Here is a 16,907-nt window from a genome sequence, read left to right as displayed (position 1 = left end):
CCAGAGAGTCACCTGAGGACACAGTGCCCCACGGGCATGTGGCAGCAAGCTGCCATGTCCCTCCTGTGCAGGCAGCTCCCACCGCCGCAGGGACAACCACCAGCAGGGTCCTCCATGAGCACAGTGGGTCCAGCCAGGGCGAGTGACATCCTTGGGGTGCAAGCTCCTGTATGGGCTACGTGTCCCTCTGCAAAAGGACAGTGACAGTAACCAGGCACCGTAAGCTCTCAGGGCAGCTGTGGCCACCACGGTCCCAGTCTGTCCCCATCCCGCTGTGTTTCAAGGGATTCCCACTGTCGCTGGCTGCTCCTAAGGAGTTGCAGCATCTCAGCGCTGGGATGGTACATGTGGGGATGGAGAACCACCAGTGTGACATGGCCGACATCTCCGTCCTAGAGGCAGCGTCCCCAGCATGGAGCTTATCCTGGCTATGCTGCCCCAGCTCTCCGGCCTCTGCGCACTGGCCAGGGTGCTGTGTTGAAGGGCAATGGCATTGCCTCCCCATTGCCTGCCAACAGGAGAGGAGTTTATTTCCAACAAACACAGGCAGACGCCTCCGCCAAAGATTTCCCAAGCAGTTATCAGCAGGAATTCGGGGACGGCTCTGTCTAGACAGGCTGCAGCTCTGGGTGGCTGCTGGATGGAGTGGCATTTCCCTCCACGCTTGTCAAGAGGCAGTCTGGAGATGATTAAGGGCTTTTTTTCCTTGCTTTTCTTTCCCTTTTCTCAGTCTCCTTTTCTACCCAAGAACCAGCATTTTTCCTGATCAGGCTTTTCCAAGGCTTGTTCTTCTGTACCCCCAGTGAAACCTGCCTTTGCTCATCCCTGGCATACCGCTGCTCCTCTCCTAGGGCTGAGCTGGGTTGAGCCAGGGCCCAGTGTGCAGCCTGCCGCAGCTCCTTGGTGACCATGGCCACAATGAGCCATACTTCAGCCCATGGCACTGCTTTGCCTCCCAGCAGTGGGGCAGGAGCAGCAGCGGGCAGGATGCTGGGCACTGCGCTCAGCAGTCACTGCCATGCTTTGGTGCCGGTGATGGGCAGTGGCGTGGTGCAGGCAGGAGCACAGGCAGTGCAGGGGCTGAGCGCTGGGCTGGGGTCCCCAGGATGGCCCCAGTGCCTTAACCTGTGCGGGGCAGAAGCAGCAGGAGCGAGCCGCCGTGAGCAGCAAGCAATGAGGCAAGAGGCTGGAAATCTGAGCTCTGGGGACGTTTCACCATCCTTTGACCTTGGCCGGGAGCACAGACACGAGCGAGCAGATCCTGCCCTGGGGGAGGCTCCAGCCGGGGGATGAAGCCCAACACACATCCTGTGGCTGCAGACCGGTGGTGCTGGGGGGGCATGCAGTATTGCTGGACCCCAAACCCCTGCAGAGCCAGGGTTCCCTGGGGGTGGTGGGGGGAAACCAGACCTCTCTGTCCCACACCCCAGCAGTGCCAGCCTGGGCAGTGAAAGGGACAAGCGGGTGCTCTGGGCTGCCCCAGGGACAGGCAGGGACCCTTCCAGCAGCCAAATCCCTGCTGTACATGCAGCCTGTGCAGCTGCAGAGCTGCGCGTGGAGCTGCTGTGCCAGCACCGTCCTGGGGCAGGGAGAAGCAGCAGCACCAGGGCCTCCGCAGGGCAGTGCACAGGAGCCCATCGCAGCTCTGGTGCAGTGGGGCTGAGCTCCAGCGCCTGGGCTGTGGTGGCTGTGAGGCAGCACTGGGCTGAGGTGAGGGGCAGAGCTGCTTTGTGCTGGCGGACAAAGTGGGGACGGTCACACTGCCTGTGGGGATGGGGAGGAGGCTCTGGAGGGCTGGCAAGCTCCTGGAGCCAGTCCAGTGCTTGCATCAGGTGTGTGCTGTATGCGGCTGTCAGCGAGGCAGGAGAACAGACACACATGCAGCCGGCCTGCCCAGGCTCTGTTTGGTTTCAGATATTGAAGTAGGAGGTGCTGAGCACCGACGTGTTCCCTGTCCCGCTGGGAAGCATGGTGCCACGCAGTGCCAGAGCCACAGGAGATGGTTATGGTGCTGGGATGCAGCGTGCTGGTGGGCACCATCCCACTCCGGGCAATCTGCCCCCTGTGAGCCTCATGATCTTGGCCCCAGCTGAGGCTGTGTTGGGATGGGGACCCGGCAGTGCTGTTATGCCTCTTCCCCAGCTGCTACAGGTGGGATGTGCTGCCAATGCTGGGTGCTGCCCACCCAGGGCAGCAGGGTCTGTGGGTGATGGCCGGCAGCATGCAGGCAGCCAGGTCTGTGCCCCAAGACCACTGTGAGAGAGCACATCTGACCTGTGGGGACATCCCTGTCATGGTGGCAACACAGGGCTGGGGGTGGATGAGCAGCTTCCCTTAGACAAGAGACAGCAGCGGGCAGGGCCTGGGATGGGGCTGTGGCACTCGCCATGCTGTGTGTGGTGCAGACGCTCCATGGTGGCCAGCAGGTCAGCCTGGTGCTCGCTATGGGACTGACTCGCTGGTTGCTGGTTCACAGGGCCACGTCTCTCGCTTCCAGCCTGGCCTTTCTTACCTGGGATCCCTCCTTGTGGGTCTGTTCTTCCTTTGATCCCCTCCCCTTCCAACCTCGTATTTTAAATTCCATTTTCATTATTGCCGCCTCCATCCCTCTCAAACCCCATCACACCTGAGCAGAGGAGCTGCACTGCTCCCACCAGCCGGGTATCAGTACCCTTTGTGCTCCATCCTTTTCTGCATCTCATCTCCTGCTTGCTGGGAGCTCAGCCCATTTAGGGCTTTTTCTTTTAGTGTCTTTTACTGCTCAGCTGGGTGAGCAGCAGGCAGGGCTGGGAACGCTGGGGCCTGCAGGGGATGTGAATTACTAACTGGGGTCCTCTCATGTCCAGATGATGCTGTGCACCGCACACACCCCCCACTCCCAAGTCCCCCTCTCCCTCATGGAGCAGAGATAAGATGATAAGGGCTGGATAAGCAGCCAAGAGCACTGGCAGCCTAATGAGCTCCAGCCTCTGCTAGAGGAAAGGGAGCCTCGCTGCTCCCTGCGTGCTCCAGCTCCAGACTCTTTGTTGGCCTCATGAGCTCCTGCATGCCACTATGCCAAGGCGCATCCCAAGGAGCATCCCCTCCACCAGCTCCTCCACCAGCTCCGGCTGGAAGCCACGCAGGGTCTGGGTGAGGAGCAGAGCCCAGGGAGCAGGGAAGATGCTGGAGCAGCCTCCCCGCACCGCTTGGGAACAGCGTCCATGGGGAGCTCTCTGCGCAGCGCTCTGGGTTCCCACCAGCGAGGGCTGGCGGCCGGTGACGTGATGGCCTGATCCCGCTGGGACTTCACCCCTGCACCACTTCCTCTGGACCGGGAATGTGACGTGTAAACAGAGCGGGAGGGCTGGTGCCGGACCGCTCCCACGCTCCGCATGCCCCGGGGCCGGCACCGGGACACCAGGCATCGGCCTTGGGCTCAAAACACCTTCCAGTGGTGGGCTGCGGAGGGGGCCCAGGGCTGCGCTGCCCCATGGAGCGGGGGAAACCATCTAAGGATGGGGACATGGCTGTTGGTGGGCTGGGGGCAGCGGGGAAGGGCTGCGGCCGTGGGAAAGGCGATGACCGCACTGCTGCGTGCCTTGGCCCTTCCTTAGCCATGCTGCTTCCTGCTCCCCCTGCTCCTCCGGAGGCTCTTTCTCTCCCCCAGACCAGGCTGTAGTGCTGCAGGAGGGTTTCAGCCTCATGGCACCAGCGGCTTTGCAGGAACCATTGGGCTCTGCGTGGTAGCACAGGATGGGCATCACTGGTCCCCTGCCCCGCGCTGATGTCACCTTGGTTTGCAGCCTGGAGGTGTCAGAAGCCTCGTCTGTCCCTGGGCTCCCTCCTGCCATCCCCACCCTGTATCTCAAGCCCAGCTCTCCTCATAGGCACCAAATTAGGTGATTTCTCCCTCACTCCACACCAGGAGAGAGGTCGCCTGCCCCAGGGAGGAATGAGCACAAAGCAGATGCCCTCTCCCCTCCTCACCCATCCCTGCCCCAAGCCCCCCAAACCTGCTCCTTTGTTCTTGGCACTATAATTTATCCCAGCACAGCCCATCAAGGAGCACCATCCCCCGGGGCCCCCTTGGCTCATCCCCAGCATGGGAGATGGGGGCCGCCCGGTCTCCAAATCTGCCTTTTTGACCATAAAAGGGTTGGAACGCCGCGGCCGGTGGGAGGATGGGAAAGGGAAGGCAGAGCTATTTATAGCCCAGCATCAGGACCTCAGCCTGAACCCGGGGTTAATCAGCCTGCCACCAGATTAGGATCTCCCTTGGCCCCTCCACTTTCTCATAAAACCTTTGATTTAATACCAGTGCTGGTGAGGGAGGGAGGGAGGAAGGGAGACAGGAGGTACCTCTCCTCTGTGGAGGCTGCTATAGTCCATGGGGACCGGGATGGAGATGCTGGGAGAGCTGGAAGGCCCCACTGGGAAGGGGCATTGGAACCGTCCTGCCACCAGCGTGTGCTGCCAAAGGACACTGAGCAGCATCCCTGTGTGACTGCTGCCTGTGAGGGACATCCAACAGGCAGCAGAAGCTGCCCTGGGGTCAGTCCCTTAGGTTTCTATACAGCGAAGTGAGTGCTTCCAGTAGGAGCATGTTCCCCTCCATCACCCAGGAGGAGGCACCTGGTGGAGGGGTCCTGGGGCAGGATTCACCTTGCTGGTGTCACCCAGCAATGAGTCCTGCAGCTAGCGGGAGGTGGCATCAGGGTTGCTTGGGTAGCAGATGGCCAAGCTGGGTCAAAGCTCGTCTGGGGCAATGATGGAGCCCCAGGTGCTGGTGGAGATCAGGCTTTTGGGGGACCAGGAGGAGCAGAAAGGGTGCACACGTGGGGCTGAGCATCACCCAGTGCCTTCCTCCCTCCTTCAGGGAGCAGGGCAGAGCCGAAGGGTTCAGGCTTCCCTCAAAAGCAAGGGCCTGGCCTCCCAGCTGGCCTCATGGGGCTGGGGAATTTGGAGGAGGAAACAAATCCCAACTGCTGTTAAAGGGACATTTCCTGCAGCTCCGGGCTGCCTGGAGAGGGGAAAGGGCGCTGTGTTGTAACCGCGGGGAGGGCCGAGCTCTGACTCAGCCCCGCGCCGCCGGGCAGGCAGCTCATGGCCACCGAGCACCCACCGGGGGAGCGCTCAGCAGAGCAGGAGGCTGGAGGTGAGCAGCGGGCAGGGGCAAGGCAGCACCAGCGGTGCTGCTGGGAGCAAGGAAGGAGCCGGGCACTGTCCTGGGCACGCACGCTGTGCCCCGGCAGCCTCGGCCGGGAGGTGCGGTGGTGTTTGGTGGGAGATGTGGTGGTGTTTGGTGGGAGATGCGGTGGTGTTTGGTGGGAGATGCGGTGGTGTTCGGTGGGAGATGCGGTGGTGTTTGGTGGGAGATGTGGTGGTGTTTGGTGGGAGATGCGGTGGTGTTTGGTGAGAGATGTGGTGGTGTTCGGTGGGAGATGCGGTGCTGTCTGGTGGTCCCCACAGCATTGGCAGGACCTCGAGTCCAGCCATTTGTTATCCTGGTGTCTTCTTCTGGAGCTATGGGGAGTGTTTGCATGATGCGAGCGAAGGGACAAGCAACCCCGGGCTGTAGCTGTGCTGGCAGACACAGCTTGGGACACACTGGTGTCCCCTGACACAGAGGTCCTCCAGCAGCAACATGAGTGCTGGGGAGCAGAGCGTGGTGGCTGTGTGGCACGGTGGTGGCAGCCTCCTTTCCTTGGGAAACCAGGACAAATCCAAGAGTGGAGATGGGGGCAAGGGCAGGCCCTGAAGCACTGGCTTTTCTATCCCATCCTGGGGACATGCGCTGGGGACATCAGAGGGAGGATGGGGTGCCTCTTTCACCCCAAGATCTCCGCTGTGGCAGCCGTGGGTGAGCCCTGCAGATGTTTTCCCTCCATCCCGGCGGGATGCTCAGCCCAGCGCATTCCTGCAGCCCTTCCTGGTGTTTCTTCCCCACCACCACCTCCCTGGGGATGGAGCTCAGGGCTGTGGGGGCAGAGAAGGCTCCGTCCTGTCCTTTCCCACCAAGGCCAGGACGCTGACAGAGGGAGGACAGGGGCCATCCCCAGGGCCCACTGCAGAGCTCCTGCAGGGTGACCTGCAGCTACCACCAGGAGAGGGGAATGTGTCCCACACACACATGGCTTTGAGCAACCAAAGGGAGGCCTGTAAGTGACTGTGGTGGGGTTTCTTGTGTGCACAGAACCGTTGGCGTTGCCATCCTCAGTCCCATGGGGTGCTGGGCCCCATAGCAGCTGCCCAAGAAGGGATCCAAGAGCTCCACAGCAGCCCACACTCCCTCTGCCCCACCACGCTGATTGCCACCCTCTGTCTTACAGGCTCAGCCATGGGTGTCCCTGGGGACATGGGAGCTGCTGAAGGCACGTGATGACTGCTCAGCCCCAGGAGCATGGCCAGCGGCGAGGGACGGGCAGAGCCAGCAAGACAGCAGCTGCCAGCATGGGCACAGGCTGTGGAGGATCCTGCCCCTGTCCCCACTGCCCCACCGCACAAAGAGGGGCTGCCTCCCAGCACATCGCTCCTTGCTGACAGCAGGATGGTCCCTTCCTTGGGGTGTGTGTGGGGCTGGGGCGCTGCCTGGCAGGGCCAGCAGTGGGGCAGAAGCCCTGCAGTTGCATGTGGTAGCAGGAGGGTCCCTGCAGCACCTCCCCTGGTGCTGTGTCCCTGTGGCCGTTTCCACCCTTGGCGCAAGCTCAGGGCTGGCCTGGCCATGGCTGGTATGGAGATAACCCCACGCTGGCCAAGGCTGCTCCCAGGCCTCATTCCCAACAGATGGATGCAGCCAACTTGAGGCACTGTGGGGGTCTTCTCCCCACTCTTTCCTACCAAGAGCAAGGGGCAGCAAGTGGGCAGCCCGGCCCATTGCACGGGGTGCCTTCTGCCCCAGTTCGCAGCTGGGTGCACCCGGCCGGGGGCCGATGCCGGATGCAGAGGCTCAGTGGAGATGCAGCATCTGCTTCTCGTCAGGCTGCTGGAGCGCGGGCCCCGCTCTGATAGATGCTCTGTTTATCACGTTCCGGCTCTGCTCAGGATGTTAATGTTTGCCTGCAAAAGGCATTTTTGGATTCGGCTGCTCCCTCCATCCTCCCTCTCCTCCTGCTTCCCCCCGGATCCTCACCCTTGGGTCCGGATGGGCTGAAGCCTCTTCAGACCTGGGAGTGAAGGTCCACGGCGCATTCATCCCACAGCCCCTCATCCCTGCGGATGGGAAGGGCTGGTCCCAGCCCTGCCACATTAGGAATGGATGTGGATGGGAAGCAGAGGTGCCTGCCAGCTGCAGGCTCTGCCCTGATGGGGACTGGGACAGGGACAAGGGCTGGAGGGACAGCAGGAGCTTTCACTTGCTCCTCATCCCCTGGGGCAGGGAAGGGGCAGGGGGGTATGCGCTGTGTGATACCCATGGCCCCACACTGTCCCGGGGTGCCCTGACCCTGCTGAGTGGCAGCCCTGGGGGCACTTCCGTCACCATCACCCTCTTGCCCAGCTCCTCACTAACTCTCGGGGAGGTGGGACACACACACACACAATGCTACCAAGCCCAGGTCTGTCCTGCCAAGGTGTTGGGGCTGGGCATGGGGGATGCAGACACACGGCTCTGGAGGGGGGGAATCTCTGTGCCTGCAGCCAGCCAGGCAGACACACAGCTTTCCTATGGGATGAGCCATGGACACACGCCAGCCGCAGCGAGGATGACCACGGGCTCCTCCATGTCTCCCAGCCCAAGGTGCAGTGCTGCATCTCTGGTCAATTGGGAGTCTGAGATGAAGCACTGTAGCTCGGGAAGGGAGGAACTGCGCACCCTGAGACCCCACAGGATGTGAGGAGAGCTGACCCCCGTGTCTGCTCAGGACGCTGGCCTGGCACTGGGCACCAGTGGGAGAGATTGCAGAGGAATGTGGGAGCCTCGTGTGTCAGGGGCACAGCAGGGATGTGGCAGCAGCACCCCCCATCAGCCAGCAGTGAGGACACACGGGGCTGGACCAGAGCCCAGGTCGCCGTGCCCTCAGGGTCCAGTTTTCCCAGGAATCCCTTGGGTGCTACGTTGGGGATTCCTGGAAATACTGTTCTTGGGGCCGCGGCTCGGCGGCTGCAGAGGGCCCATCCCATGGGGAGCCACAGCCTGCGGAAGAGACATCCACCAAGGTATGGGGCCACCTGGGGGGCTGCAAGTGGGAGGGGGGGCATGGCTACCTCAACCATGGGGAGGTGGGCAACCCAGCACAGGCAGCCCCAGCTGTCCCACACTGGACAGTGATGGATGTCCCTGTGGACATCCTCACTGCAAGAGGATGGGGCTGGTGTGCAGACGACCGGTGCACATTGCTTCCATCCCGCACCTCGCTGCCCTGGGGTCAATAAAGGTCTGAGCTCCAGACTGACTCTGTCCTGACTGTTCCTTTGGGGCTGGGAGCAGAGTGGGAGCCCATGGTCTGATGCCAGCACAGTCAGGGGCAGAAAGGAGAGCCCGGAGCCACCTGTGGAGCAACCCGGGGGCTGCTCTCTCCTCCTGCCCTGTCCTCCCTTCCACGTCGCACAGCTCCCAGCCCCGCCGTGCTCCTGCCACTGGCGCTGATGCACTGCCCCTGCTGCGGGCTGGGCCGGGAGCTGGGATCTCTGCCTGCAGGCTCCGGGCGCTCAGGTCCACCCCGCATGAATCACAGCCCTGCCGGCACCGGGGCCCCGGCCTGCCCAGCTGAGCCGACCCCAGCCCGGGAGCTGCGGGACAGGGGGGGGTGCGGAGAGGCACCACCGGCCTGCTCCTGCCTGCACATGGATGGAGGCAGGAGATGGCAGGGGCAGCAGGCAGCAGGTGCAGGCAGCAGGTGCAGGCAGGAACAGGCAAGAGCAGGCAGCAGAGCAGGCAGCGTGTCCGGGCAGGGCGGACGGCAGGTGGCGGTGCTGAGTAGGTCTGAGCAGGCAGCGAGCGCTGCCCGCCCTGCCTGTCCTGCCCGGTCCTGCCCTCCCGGAGCGCTGCCGGCCCTGGAGCGGGAGCACGCAGTCACCGAGGGGCAGCCGCTGTCCCCTCCTTTACCACGTGCCCCCGCTCCAGTTCGTGCCCTGCCTCCTTGGATGCCAGCGATCCGAAGCCTGTCCAGGTGGGTGCCACAGGGACGCCGCTTGCCCCCGGTCTGGTTGCGTTCACAGCTGAGCAATGGATGACCCCCCCCGGCTCTAAGAACAAGTGCAGGGTGAGGGGCAGCACAGGGTACAGGGCTGGCAGCGCTGGTCCGTGTCTCCCAGCCGGAACAGACGAGTGTTCCTAATCCCCCAGCTACTCCCACCCCCAAATGCAGCCAAACAGACACCCACAGCAAGGACAGGCCCCTGGGGACAGCCGTGCAATGCCAGCACAGCCACCATGCTGCTGCCACGGCACATCCCGCACATCACACAGCCCTGATCCCACCCAGCCCATTCCCAGCTCATGCCATAACGCCCCAGGGCTAACTGAAACACCCCAGCGCTAACCAGAAATGCCCCAGGGTAACCAGAATGCCTTAGGACTAACTGAAATGCCTCAGGGGTAACTGACATGTCCCAGGGCCAACTGCCTCCCCACCCATACTGCTGACTCAGCAGGGTGCAGCCAGCAGCACACCAGGCTGGGGCTCGCTGCTGACGCAGGGCCCCATCACCCCATTGCCTGCACTCCCGGTGCCTGGCACCACCCTCCCATGCGTGCTCCTATCCCCTCCTTATGGCTGCCAAAGGAGAGATGGGCAAACCCATGCGTGCCTGTCTGGGGACACGGAAGGGGCACTGGGCTCTTGCCATTTGGTTCCCAAGGCTCCTGGTGGGGTTTGGGGTGTCTGCGATGGGACAGGGACAGATCCAACCCTGAGGGACCACCCCAAACCCAGCCGGGAATGGACAATGATGGGGAAAACCCTTCCCATCCCGCATAAGTAGAAATCACAAAACCTCTCTGGAAATGCCAAGGCAAACCCCAAACCCAGCCTCCCCCCGTGACAGCGCTGCTGGGTTGCCGTGGCTCCAACTGCTCCATCTCAACCTTTTCCAAGCTGACGCCGGTTGTTAGGGGGTTACACGACATGCCGGTGCAGGACGGAAAGTCATGTCTGCCTCGCACACACCCAAATTAAAACAACACGGCACTCGGCTCAGGAAATGCCAGCTCAGAGAGCTCTGATTGTTTCCTTCTTTCTCTTCCTCCCTTTTCTCAGCTGGGAAATCTATCAGGGATGACCCTGTCCCTGAGACATTTAGGTTTGGACAATATTGGTGATTTCTGGCCCAAAAATGCCCTTTAATTGAGGAATTCCTGACCTGCCCCAGCCTGGGGAGGCACCACTGTCCCCATCTCTCACTACCAGCTCCCAACCAGGACCTTCCTGGCGGCAGCACCAGCACCATCAGCAGCAGGGGATGAGCAGACACCCTGCACTAGGCAAATGTCCACCTTGGGACTCGCTGGGTGCATCCCCCAACCCCATTCATAAGGGTTACCAGCAGCTCTGTGCATAAAGCCTGGAGCACTGAGCCATCTACTTGATAGGGAAGCCGAGGCACACATCTCCTGCCTGTCCCTTACCTCAAGAACAACACAGCCAGGGCTTTGCTACCCACCACAGGGTCACAGCATCCCAGCCTGATCTGTGTTGGAAGGGACCTTAAAGCTCACCCAGCTCCAACCCCTGCCACGGGCAGGGACCCCTTCCACTGGAGCAGCTTGCTCCAAGCCCCTCTGTCCAACCTGGCCTTGAGCACTGCCAGGGATGGGGCAGCCGCAGCTTCTCTGGGCACCCTGTGCCACAGCTTCTTAAGATACCACCTCAGTCTGCACTGTTCTGGTTTAAAGCCATTCCCCCTTGTCCTATTGCTACATGCTCCCATAGAAAGTCCCTCTCCAGACTTCTTGTTGGCCCTGTTAGGCATTGGAAGACTGGCCAGGGGAGGAAGGCCAGGCCACATGGGATGGGGGCAAAGCCTCATCGCTCCATGAGGCTTGTCCAGGGCTATGGCAGTGCTGGGGTGAGCAGAGCTGGCACGGGGCAGTGCTGGGGCCATGCCACTCTGTGCCAAGGACAAAGCGGTGCCATGGTGCCCCGGCAGCAGCCACAGGCGCTGCACACTCCCTGCCTCAGTGTCCCCACTGTGCGATGGCGCTGGCACAGCTCAGCACAGCCCAGCGCTGCCATGGCCCAGGCCTGAGCCGCGCCGCTGGGTGCCGGGCCAGGGCTGCCATGCGGGAAGGGAGCTGTCCTGAGTCAGCCGCAGCACCGCTGGCACAGCCCTTGCCCGCATGGAGGAGGGAGCTGGCAGCAGCCGTGCTGAGCAGACATGCTCATTCCTTCCTTGCTCCCAGCAGGACAAGCCCCCCCCCGGTGCCTGCTCTCTGGAAAGCACCCAGGAGGGGAGGCTGAGCGGCCACACTCCCTTTTTTGGGCAGCTTCCCCCATCCCAGAGTCCTGCAGTTATTGTCTGTGCAGAAACTCAGCAGCCATAAATCCTCCTCTGCCTGCAGGGGCTGCCTGCCTGCGCTCTCTGCCTCCTCTCCGTCTCCTCCCAGAGCCGCATGTGGTGCCACAGCCCTCTAAAGCTGATACTGGGGGTCCCCAGCACAGGGACACTCGTCCCCGCGGGTGCCCAGGGTGGAGGTGGCAGGAGGGTTCTGTGCATGTCCCACCAGGCCACTGAGCTGCAGCAGGGCAGGGGCTTGTCACCATCACTTGTAGAGACCATCTGCGTGATGAGCCCTGATCTGTGGTGGCAAAACCAAATGGATTCCCTGACCCACCATGGGAAGCATGGACAAGTATATACTTACCAGGCAGCAGCGATCGGCTTAAAGCTAATCCCTGTGTCCTGCGCTGGCCTCAGGCAGGGCCCCGCGGGGCGGGTGATGCCACCACTGCCAGGGACTGGAGAGAGACAGGGTGGGTTTAACAGGGGTTGGTGGGTGCTGGTGTGGCAGCCCTGGGACAGCCACTGGTACCCACAGCCCTGCGCCCTGTCGGCTCTCACTGGCACACAGATCCAGGCATCCCACTGCCCTTCCCTGAGCTCCACAGCCTGACATGGCGTGACCAGACCCTGGTGCCAGCCATGAGTGCCCAGCCCGCTCGGCACCAAGGCCCCCACAGCACTGCACCACCACGCTTCAGCACATAGCCCCAGGGAGGTGTGGAGTATCCTGGTTTGTTTCCTGGCGAGGGCAGGACATCCCCGCGCTGGGCAAGGCTCCCGGGATTAGGGCTTTGTGCATGTGCAGGGTTTGAAGAGCTCAGCAGGGCTGTGATGAGGCGAGGGCGTGTGAACATGCACTCACTCACGCACACAGTGAGAGGCAGATGAGCAGCAGAGCCCAACCGCGTCCCCAGGGGCCCTGCATGCACCCCTGCTCCTGCCTGCCCCGCACAGCCCTTCCATGGGCCCTTCACGGCACATTCCCCTGCCCCACGTCCACCACCTCTTGCGAGCAGCCCCCCGGGGCCACACTGCTGAGCCCCCCGGCGCTGTGCTGGAAGCAGGGATGCGGGCAGCACTGTCCCCCCCGGCCCTGGGGTCTCACAGCACCGCAGGGTCCCCAGCTCCGGAGCAGTGCCTGCACCCCCAGCCCTGCCCGGCCGGGGCTCAGCCACGCCGGCTGAGCTGCTCCGGCTGCTGCAGCAGGATGGGATTAATGCGTGCAGGAAGCCGGAGAGGGAGCAGGAGGGGGCAGGCGGGGCCCCATGGGAGCCCGGGCGTGCAGGAGTCGCGCAGGAGGACGCCAGCACGGGGACGGCTCCAGCCCGTGCACAGGGCTGGGGATGCGGGTGTCTGTGCCTGCTGAAGGGTTCAGCTCGCCCAGCACCCACGGGTGCCCTGGCTCCCAGCTTGGGCTCGCAGCCACCCGCCCTGCTGAGTCAGCACCGGGTCGTGTTGGTGCCTGAGCCCTGCGAGGCTGCCAAACCCGGCACGCAGGAGCTCAGCGGCCCTGGCCTGGTTGAGCAAAGCACGGGCAGGCAGGGCGCTGCCCAACCCCGCACCTCCGCGCCCCAGGTACCCTGCTCACGGTGCGGGCAGCACGGGGGTGTCGGTGGGACCCACGCAGCACAGCCCATGGCTCGGAGCCGCCGGTGCCCAGCCCGTGCCCGCGGCACCAGGGCGCAGCGCGGCGCGCACACCCAGCCCGGCGGCGCTGCCAGAGCCCCTCCGTCGGCAGGGCCCGGCGCGGCAGCTCCAGACCTGCTCCGCGCGGCTCCGCACCAGGCCGGGCCGGCTCGCCCTGCCCCGCTGCCCCTGCGGAGCCGAACGCGCCCAGGGAGCGCCGCGGCAGCGCCAGGACGTTGCCAACGGGGCGGGCTCCCACCGCCGGTCCCTCCTGCCCGCGGGCCCCGGGCACGGGATGAGGGCTGGCTTTGATCCGCCCCGGGAGCAGAGACCGTGCCCGGCTCGCTGCACGGGCGGTCCCACAGGGCCGGCTGGGACTGCCCTGCTCCGCTCGCCGGGATCGCCCGTGGGATGCTGAGAGCCAGGTTTGACCCAAGGAGCACCTCAACCTCAGCGCTACGGGCCGGGCTCTGGTTCTACCTCGCCTCCTCCTCTAGGGAAGCAGCCCAAGCACGGGGTGCTGAGGCACATTAACCCCTACCCTGGGGCTATGCTGCTGTGCTTTGCCCACTCTAGACCATCCAGGTGCAGGGTAATGCCATAGCCAGGCTGGCAGGACCCTGAGCTATGGCTTGTCCTGCTACAGTAGACCCCTGCCTGGGCAGGGAAAGGTCCTATAGCCGCAAGCCAGCTGTGGTCCCAGGTGGACTATGGAGCTTGAACAAGGGCTGCAGCTGGCTCCTTCCATCTGCATTAATCTGCATGGAAATGGGCAGGGAAAGCTAAACACACACATATGGAGGCTGGGAGTATGAGCCTGTGCAGGGCAGGAGCTGCCAGGATGAGCCCTGCGGGCTGTCCCTGAACCCCCTTTCAGCTGAGCAGCAGCGGGCTCTGCACAGCACCACGACAACAGCCCACAACGAATGTGAAGAACAAAGCTCAGTCCCCTCTCCCAGCACAGAGTCCTTGCTGGGGTCTGCACCCCTCATCACCCAGCACCAGCACCAGCATCCCTGTGCCCAGCAGTTGCGAGGGCAGGAACACGCACAGCACTTGCTCCCCCTGTGCCATGGGGTACACAGAGCCCCGCTCTGCCAGAGCCGGGTTCCTCCCTACCTCCCAACAGCCACAACCCAGGCTCTGCTTTTACGATCTTCCTCCTGCAGACCAGCAAGGGTTGGGCGTTCACAGACTGTTGGGAGTCGGCCCCAACCTGCCCTCCCCGGCTCCACGCACCAGCGACCAGAGTCCTGGGGCTGGAGGCTCCAGCCAGAGCCGCTGCAGCAGCCAAGGAGCATTTCATCACTCAGCCTTGCCCCAGGTCGCGCAGCTCCTGACGTGGGTCTGTCCAGCCGAGGAGAACTGGAGAAACAGAGCAACTTTGTACTTGCCCTCAATTAATGAGTGACCTAATTTAGAGGGAAATCTGGGCTAAGTGGGATGAAGAAGCTGGAGCCAGCTGCTTAGGGGTGCCATGGCACAAACCAGGCTGAGCCCGTGAGCTCCAGATTTGCATAGGGCAGGGGAGCCAGTTCAGAGCTTTGAGAGAAAATGCCCTAAGGGTTTTTATAGCTGGAAACAACCTGACGCTGCAGCCTCCCTCCTGAGCCCACCAGCAAGAGGACATCCCTGCTCAGCCAGCTCCAAGGGAGGTGGAGGGACCAGGGACGGGATGCAGGGGCAGCGGGAGGTTGGGTCTCAGCTCCGCTCCCGAGGCCACGGTGATGCTCTCAGCCGGGAGGTGGGAGCAGCGCAGACATTCCCTGGTGGGTGGAAGAGCCGGAGAACGCATTCGTCTGGTGAAACGCTGCCGGCAGCGGGAGCGGCGTTTCAGCTCCGTGGCAGCTTTGAGGGGTAGGCGTTGGGCCTGCCCAGCCGGCCGGGTGACAGAGGTGCTTATCTAACAGGACCTGCAAGTCCCGCGCGTGTATCTGCTCCTAGAGACGGCACTGCCCAGGCTGGCAGCCTCCCCTCCCGCTCCGGAGCCTGGGAAAGCCGGGACCAGCCCCGCAGGAGCGGACACGGTACCTGAGGCCTCTCTGCAGGGAAGAGACTGGGTGCCAGCTCACACATTTTAAGCCAAAGCACTTCCCACGCTGTGCTCTGCTTTGCATCAGCAACACCTCCAGACTCCAGCTATCAGGCAAAGCCAGACTAGACGCTAGGGATTTACCACGCTCCTCCTGATGCAAGCTGAAGCAACGAGCACGTTATTCTCGCCCCATCTGAGGGAAAAGCAGTGCTATTTCTCAGGCTGGACGGTGGGGACGCAGGACCGTGGCGGGTGGGTTGGAGAGGGCAGCCAGGCTGAGCTGCGTTACCCAGCACCTATAAACCAGGCTCTTTCAATACTGCGTTTTGAACCCGTGTGCAAAGCACCACAGACACTGCCTGTGCCCCAGATGGCAGACATGGCTGATCCTGCAGACCCAGAAAGGAGGGAGCTCTGCCCCAGCTCTGCTTGTGCTGCAGAACACACGTGTCTGCTCTAGGGGCTCTTGGAGCAAGTACAGCACCAACCCCCCTGCACTCAAGAGTGCTGCAGAAAACGTTTTTCTTGGAGAGAAAGATGTGTGTCAGGTCCCCCAGCAACCGTCCCTCCTGGGGCACAGCCCCGGCAAGCGGGCACAAGGGTGATCTTAAGGCTTCAGCTGCTTCGTGTTCACCTAATTCATCCATGGGGTTTTAGCAGCATCAGGGCTTTTCCCAACGAGGCTGCTGGCAGCGGCAGGCTCAAGGACAGCAGGACAAGCCCTGCAGAGGCCATGCCCAGCACTCCCATCCCCTGGGATGGAGCCAGGCAGGCTGGGAGCAGGCAGAGCTGCTGCAGCACTACCATGGGCCATCTCTGCAGATGCTCCCAGGCAGTGAGGACCCAGCGGGGCAGAGGGGAGCAGGGTGAGGATGTGCCCGAGCCCTGGGCTGGCCCAGTGCTATGGAGCACACTGCAGAGCAGACGCACAGGTCTGCAGACCGGCGGCACCCTCAGGCCGCACGCAGTCAGCCCCAGGGCAGCCGGAGAGCTCTCGGGAACTGACGTGGAGCTGGTTCAGCCTTTAAGTCCCCAGGGTGCTGGCAGAGAGGCTGAGAGCAGGACTTGAGCGCTGGCTCTCCATTACCACAGTGGGACTAAAAGCAGCCGTGGATGCACACAGGAGGCTGCCCTGCCCTGCTAGAGATAGGATTCGGGCACAAGCACTTCTTCCCTGGAAAGCATTCCCTGGGCTTTGGGATTCCTTCCGATCCCACAAAGCTCCCCTTGCAGCACTGATCCCGAGTACCCCACATTCCCACAGCTCAGCCACACTAACAAACACCAGCAGCTGGCAAGCTATTTAGAGCAGCAGGATTGCTCCCAGCATCGATTTCTTCTCCCATTACCCTCCAGAGCACAGCCTGCCAGCATGGCAGCCCCACATGTGATAGAACCTCGCAGGCTTGCCACCATGCTCCACACAAGCCCCCATGTCATGCCTCGGGAGAACCAGCCTGCAATAGGCTTGTCTGTGCCCTGCTTGCTCCAGTGTCTTGCATTTAAACTTCTTCCTAGAGATTACAGGGAAGCTGCTGTGAACTCCGTGTTTGATAGACAGCAATGCTGCAGCTCCGGAACCCTCTGCATGGGGCTGGCCGGCCCCCGGAGGCTCAGCACACGGCTGTTCAGCTCCCTCCTTGGAAAAGCCAACTCAGGAAGAGCTGCCCAGCTGAGCCGGTCTGGCCAGTGCAGTGATTCCATCCTCCACAGCCACTGATGGCGTCTGCTCACACAGCTACCCCGGACTGCAGCCCTGTGGGACGCTTCAGGGCAGGAACGGGAGCAGAGCGCAGACAAACGCAGCAGTCTTTCACTAGGAAAG

At 62.7% G+C, this 16,907-nt stretch overlaps 1 long non-coding RNA gene across 1 annotated transcript; it reads left to right on the top strand.

Annotated features, from left to right (window-relative positions):
* The first annotated feature begins 3,751 nt into the window (after positions 1-3,751).
* On the top strand, positions 3,752-8,368 carry LOC136019829 (uncharacterized). The gene is made up of 2 exons (XR_010615076.1): positions 3,752-5,137; positions 6,312-8,368. It is a non-coding gene; the product is annotated as an uncharacterized LOC136019829 (long non-coding RNA).
* The last annotated feature ends 8,539 nt before the right edge of the window (positions 8,369-16,907 follow it).

Source organism: Lathamus discolor, chromosome 10 (assembly GCF_037157495.1).
Source record: "Lathamus discolor isolate bLatDis1 chromosome 10, bLatDis1.hap1, whole genome shotgun sequence".
Lineage (NCBI taxonomy): Eukaryota > Metazoa > Chordata > Aves > Psittaciformes > Psittacidae > Lathamus > Lathamus discolor.
This window is presented reverse-complemented; position numbering and strand designations above follow the sequence as displayed.